This window comes from Balaenoptera ricei, chromosome 11 (assembly GCF_028023285.1).
Source record: "Balaenoptera ricei isolate mBalRic1 chromosome 11, mBalRic1.hap2, whole genome shotgun sequence".
In the NCBI taxonomy this organism is placed as follows: Eukaryota; Metazoa; Chordata; class Mammalia; order Artiodactyla; family Balaenopteridae; genus Balaenoptera; species Balaenoptera ricei.
The window spans coordinates 10,564,636-10,571,193 of record NC_082649.1 but is presented as its reverse complement, the minus strand read 5'-3'; positions in this window follow the sequence as shown (position 1 = coordinate 10,571,193).

The window sequence follows — 6,558 nt, the reverse complement described above, 5'->3', positions numbered from 1 at the left end:
CTTTTGTTGTTGTTGTTAACGGAAAGTTTGCCTGAAAACTGTGGGCAACCCTCAAGTCACATGATGTGTGGAAAGAGCTCTAAAGGCCTGCATCCTCTTTTGTTCTGGGTGTGAGACATGCTGGCCTCGTTTTGAATTTCTGAAGCATCACCCTGGGCTCCTACCGGCCCTGTCATGTGGTCATCAGCTCCCCACTGTGACTGGGGGTTTAGTTTTCCTCCCTGAAAGTGCAGAATGTGGAATGAAGTCTGTGCAGATGGGGAGGGTAAAAATAGAGCATGTGTGCCCAGGACTAGGTCCGAAGACCAATCTCCTGCCCTAAGTGACAGCCTCTGTGAGCAGCGCTGTGAGATTTGAGCAGGAGGGAGGTGGCGTTCTTCAGCCCAGGGCAGCCTCTGGGAGGGGTTAGGGGTGTGGATGGCTGGCAGGGCGTCTGGCTCTGCCGTTTGCATCCTCCTGTGGTCCCAGAGGAGAAGCAGCTTTTGTCTTCAGCTGGGTGTCCTGGGTTTGGAAGGCCTAGAGGCCGCTTTTCTTTGCCTTGACAGGTGAAAAGGTGTCTTTGTAGCAGGAGTTGGGGACCTTTCCTCTGGTGGATGGAACAAAGAGCTGTTTCTCCTTTAGAATCTGTGCCAAGTGAAACTGCTCGTGGCTCCTGGCAGGAGGCCAGATTGAAGAGGTGGGGAGGGGTGGGTGGGTGGAGGAAGGGGGTGATGTGAACAGAGGGGGGAGGAACTTTCCCGGAGGCCTGCAGGGCAGGGTGGGGTGCTGGCCCCTCACTGCCTTCCTCACCAGTCACTCCCTTTCCTTTTTTTTTTTTTTTTAATTTTATTTATTTATTTATTTATTTTTGGCTGTGTTGGGTCTTCATTTCTGTGCGAGGGCTTTCTCCAGGTGCGGCAAGCGGGGGCCACTCTTCATCGCGGTGCGCGGGCCTCTCACTATCGCGGCCTCTCTAGTTGCGGAGCACAGGCTCCAGACGCGCAGGCTCAGTAGTTGTGGCTCACGGGCCTAGTTGCTCCGCGGCATATGGGATCTTCCCAGACCAGGGCTCGAACCCGTGTCCCCTGCATTGGCAGGCAGATTCTCAACCACTGCGCCACCAGGGAAGCCCACTCCCTTTCCTTTTTGGTCTGCCAGCCTTGCCTTATGGAGGTTAAAAAGTGAGTGGGCAGTTCCTCGCTAGGTGAGGTGACAATTCCTCACTCGGGGCTGGTCTCACTGTAGGGCCACCACCCGGAGCGGGGGTTGGAGAACGTGATCAGAGGACAAGGAAAAAATCCTTCAAGAAGCTTGTCCCGACCGAGCAGAACTCCTAGTAGAATAGCACAGTAGGCGATTGGGGTTCAGACCTCAAAATCACACCTAAAGCGTAGGGATTACTTTGTAGTTTACCAGGAACTCATACAGAGGTGCTCGGGCCTGCTGGAGCTCATGCTAACCTCTGAGCCTCCTGTTTGGTCTCTTTTTGCTCGTCTCCCATCACCCTTCTTTCCCTAGAGTGTTACCAAGTAGCAACGGGGTACTTGTTGGAAATGTTGGCATCTCTTCCCTGGCCCCCCCGCCCTCTGGACTTAACACCATGAAGGCTTGTGAGGGTGGCAGTGAGGAGGAGAGCTCTGGATGATTCGCTTCTATCAGAAGGCTGTGTCCATGCCCCGGCGGGCCTGCATCCCCACCTCCTCTCTCTCCCCTTTCCATTCTGTGTGGTTCGCTTGTTCTCTTCTTCGTTCTCATTCAATCATGAAACAGATTTGAACACACTCCCATTAATGGCCCAGGTACTGAGTTTAATTGCTAAGTTGTACTTGCCCTGTTGGAGCTTGGAATCATGCAGGGAAGACAGATATTAAACAAGTATGTGTTTTGTTTTCTCAGTCTTTAAGAGGACCTCTCACTCCTGAGCTGCCACACAAGGGCGGAGGCGACCTGGGCTTGCCCAGAAGCGCTGGAGGAAAGTTAGAGTTACTCTGCCACGCATGGGTCTTTGTCCCCTTCTCTTATTCATGGAAGAGTGACAAAGAGCCGTGGCAGGCGCGGGTGCTGAGGAGGGTCTGAGCCTGTGCGCTGACTCGTTAGTGCTGTGACCCAAGGCGATCACTCAGTCTGCGGCTCAGTTTCCCCGTCACCTTCAGGAAGGTGCTAGAATTGCTTCCTCCTCCACTTGCTGTGAGCATCAGGTGAGCTTAATGTGAAAGCACTTTAGGAAGTACAGAGCTCTGAGGAACGCTGAACATTTTGAATAGCGTGGTTTGCAAGCGTGTGGCCAGGCTCTGCCTCTGTTTGAATCCGCCCTGTGCTTCAAGGCCTATCGGAAACTTCCCCTCGTTGATTTCCAAGCTGCACGTGCCTTTTCCTGCTTCTGAGCTTCTGTAATGTTTCACGCATAATGGTTCAGGAGTCTTTGGTTTGGTGGTCTCGAACTTTAATTAAACTCCATGTGGTTTCCCCCTAAAAAGCAGGCTTCTTGCGTCCAGCATGTGTCTTGGTCCCTTTTGCACACTTCTGCTTTACCTAGTATATAGTTCCTCATATGTGTTTTCTCCCTGAAACCGTGCTGTCCCCCACCCATCTTTGGGCATGCTGGTATCATCTTGGTCAGGAACACTGTCTCCCCACTGTGGGGCTGCATCCTCCTATCTCTATGATTCAGCTCAAGCATCCCCTCCTCCAGGAAGCCCTCCCGGCTCTCTGCCCCTTGGCTTCTGCCCTAGGCTTGTTTCCTTCCATGGTACTCTGTGTCCTTTTTACCACATTTAATACATTGGTTTAGAATGACCTGTTTATATCCCACACTAGCCTGTGAGCCCCTTGAGGGTATAGATCATGTCTTATTCTTTTCTTTTCCCTCGGTGCCAAGGACATCTCAGCCTGCCTGGGCTCTCCCTGAGTATTAGGTGAATACATGAATGCCTGACTCCTCTGGTGACAAGTAACAGAATTGTTCTGGAGCTGGCTTGCTCAAGGAGACTTGATCACAGGATACAGGGGGTGAGGTTCAGAACCCACCGGGGGTAGGACTAGAATCTGGGGTAGGACTAGAATCTGGGACAGGACTAAAGAGACTGGCCCCCTTTATCTTTGACCTGCTCTGTGTGTCTGCTAGTTCTCGCTGCTGTCCGGGTTGCTCTGGTGGAAGATGCCTTACCCTGAGGTCCTAAGATTATCTGGTACAGGTCCAGATTCTGGAGACAGTCTCTTGGCCCTGTTTCCTAAATCCATGGGAAAGGGCCTGTGGTCCATCTTGGGTCTGGTGCTGCCTGTGGATCGATCATCCATCCCCATGGAGACAGACTCATGGCCACCAGGAGCCTCCCTGTGTCCATGGCAGTGCAGGGCCAGTGAGCAACGGACACTGTACAGGGGCCACTGTGAACTGGTAGACACCATCAAAAGCTCCCACTCCATTTGACAAATCTGTTGACCGGATATGCCCTGAAGAGGTGCCAGGAGGGGTACCAGGCGCCTTCCACCGTGAACTACATCTGAGTGGTATTCCTTCACTGCTTATTTCTGGTTTCTGCCAACCAGTCTGAGGGTGGTATGGCCAGCCCTTTCAGATGAGGTGGGCAGAGTGGGACTACCCCACTGGCAGCTTTGGCAAGCAGTGTCTGGCATGGCCAGGTGTTTCCTTGGCAACGTTTCCGATCAAGTCTAATTCTGGAAGTTTACGGGAAGTGGGCTTTGCCTGGTTCCTTCCCCTGCACCTGAGTCCAGTGAGAAGGCTGGGGGCGGGGGCAGGGGGCGGCTGGCAGCAGCTGTGTTTATTCGCCTCTGATTGCTTGGAAAGATGTATGCGTCCCCTGGGGTGTCCAACATCTGGGTCTGTAGACTGAGTTGGGCTCTGGCCAGACCTGGTGGCAGCTGGGTGAATCTGGATAAAGTCAGGGTCGGCAGCTGCTAAGGCTGACTGACTTCAAGATCAGAAGGGAGGCACACCTGGACTTGAGGAACGTCCGCTGGAGGAAAGCGTGCCAGTCACCTGGTCGACACTCCCCTCCCCAGTACTCAGATAAGAAAAGCGAGGTTCTGGGTGGTGACGGCGGTTATACGAGGTCACCACTGGTAGCTGAGAAGCCTTTAGAACGCAGGCATCCTGGCTCCCATCCCTGTCTAGAGCGTGCTTCACCACACCAAGCTTCTCCCTTATCCTGAAACACTGCCCTTATCTGTCCTCTGAGCCTTAACACCCCTGAGGAGCTTGCTGGCTGGGTACCTTGGCACCGTGTCTTCCTGTGTAACATGATAGTGATGGTAGCCACCTTACAGGATTGTTAGGAGTGTGAAATGCAGAAGGACACACAGTACCCTCGTGTCAGTGCCTGGCGCATGGTAAGCACTCAGTAAACATCAGGTGTCACTGAGTCACAAGCGATAACAGGTAAAATGTGTGCTGTCTTCAGAGAGGTGACACTGTGACTTACAGTCTCGCTAAACATCTTAGGATGCTTCCTGAGAAGTGTTCTAGGAGATCAGAGGCCCATTTCAGGTTCTTTAAGTCCTGCATTTGTAAAGTTTACGTACATGGGAATCCCCTAGGGCCCCTGTTAAAATTTGGATTCTGAGTTAGTAGCTCGGTGGTGGGGCCTGGGGTTCTGCATTTCTAATATGCTCCCTGATGATGTTGGTCCTTGGGGACCAGAGTTTGAATAGCAAGGAGCTAGGGACTGTAGATTTCACATTGTACCTTGTCAGAGCTTTAACCCGGATTGCTAAAGAAAGAAAGAAGCTACAGAGAATGCTACCTGCCTGTGCCATTTTCTCGTTTTTAAATTAGTCTGGCTTCATTTCTAGGTGATGTTGGGGATATTGCTAAAAGTTTATATTCAGGCTTTGATGAAGTACCTTATAATCTCAGTAGTGAGACACAGATGTCCTATGAATTATTTACTCTCCTCGCTGGGTCACTGGAGGTGGTTTCACTCTCACCTTATCACAAGTCAGCCCGTTACTGAGGGTAGCTCTGTGGCAGCCAACCAACCATATCTATCCTCCCCTTCCTTACTAACCAAACCTCAATTTTATTTGAGGCAGGAGTGTGTTAACAAAACTTTATTTCTCAGTCTTTATGCAGAGGAATGGACAATGAGATAGAAGCAAAGTTATTAGGTAGGGCTTACAGAAAAGGTTTTTATTTACAGAGGATTTACTCCACGGTCAGGTAACCTTTCCTCTTACTTCCCGCCTGGAACACATACAGAATGACTGGAACTCCAGTAGCCATCTTGGGACATGAGGCAACCTCAAGGATGGAAGTCACATGGTAAGGATGGTGGGGCAAAAAAACAGAGCTGTGGCACATTGATGGTACCACAAGCCCTTCCGTACTTAACTCCAGACTTCCTTTACATTAAAAAGCAAACAAAAAATCCGGTTGTTTCAGCCAGTATTTGACAGGTTTCCTATTACGTGAAGGATGCTAAACCCAGTGGTAACTGACCCCACCAGAGCAGGCGCAGTTTAGCAGGGCAGACACGGGTTTAAATCTGTGTCTAAAACTCATCCTTCTGAGCACCCTTTGTGGGCTCCCCTAGTCATGTAGAGGCAGGGGAACTGGATTGAGGGTCAGAAGCCCAGGGTGCTCAGCTCAGCTTTGCCATTTCCTAGTGGTATGATCCTGTTCCTTTAACCTCAGTCCCCACCCCCGTAAAATGGGGGTGATGGATGACAGAGTCCAACACAGTGCGAGGTGCAGAACTCACTCTGCTGGTGTTGGGTGAGGGGTGGGTCTCAGGATAACGGGGAGGATGCAAAGACCAATTGGCCGCAGTGGCCGACGCTGATGTGAGCAGCGAGGGGCCATGCAGGGGTGCAGCTCGGGTACAGGCGCTGACGCACCTTTCAGTGCTTCCACTGGAGGTGCCCACCTTGGTGCCCCGAGGGCCACAGAGCGCTGCGCCCTGCTGGAACCGAAAGGGCTTGGACTAAGTGCCCCGTCCGCATGAATGAGAGGCTGGTTTTGTTCAGAGGAACTGGGGCGGCACAAGTAGCCTTCAGCTGGGCCTTGGGAAGCCTGCCTCAGGCCCTCCGCCGCCAGCTCCTGAGTTTTAGGCCGAGGCCTGCGAGGTGGCCGGCAGCATCTCGGCTCCCGCACTGCTTTGCTGCTGAAACCCGCAGGACTGCGCCCCGGCTCCTTCCTCTGGAGCAGCCGGATGGGCAGGGGGGTCAGCAGCGAGTGTGCGTTCTCTCCTGCTGCCTGGAACCTGCAGTGGGAGGTCTTCAGCCACAGCCCAGCTGTCCGCACCTCCTTCATCCAAACAAGAGCACCGTTTTGCTGCCACTTTCTCTCAACCGTCTTCCAGACCTGAAGCCATCTCTCTCCATCTTCCTCTCTTGCCCACCCCAATTCCTTACGTTGGGCACCTGCCCTGTTTCTACTCACGCGGTGCCAGCGGGTCCCTGGAGGGCAAAAACCATGTCCTTACGACGAACTGAAACTATCAAGAGGCATCTTACCTCCCTGCACGGAGAGTGGAGAGCAGAGGCCGGAAGAGGACTGCCGGCCGCTGCGGAGGGGACGTCTCACAGCTGGGCCACGTGGGGCTCCATCTTTCTGACCAG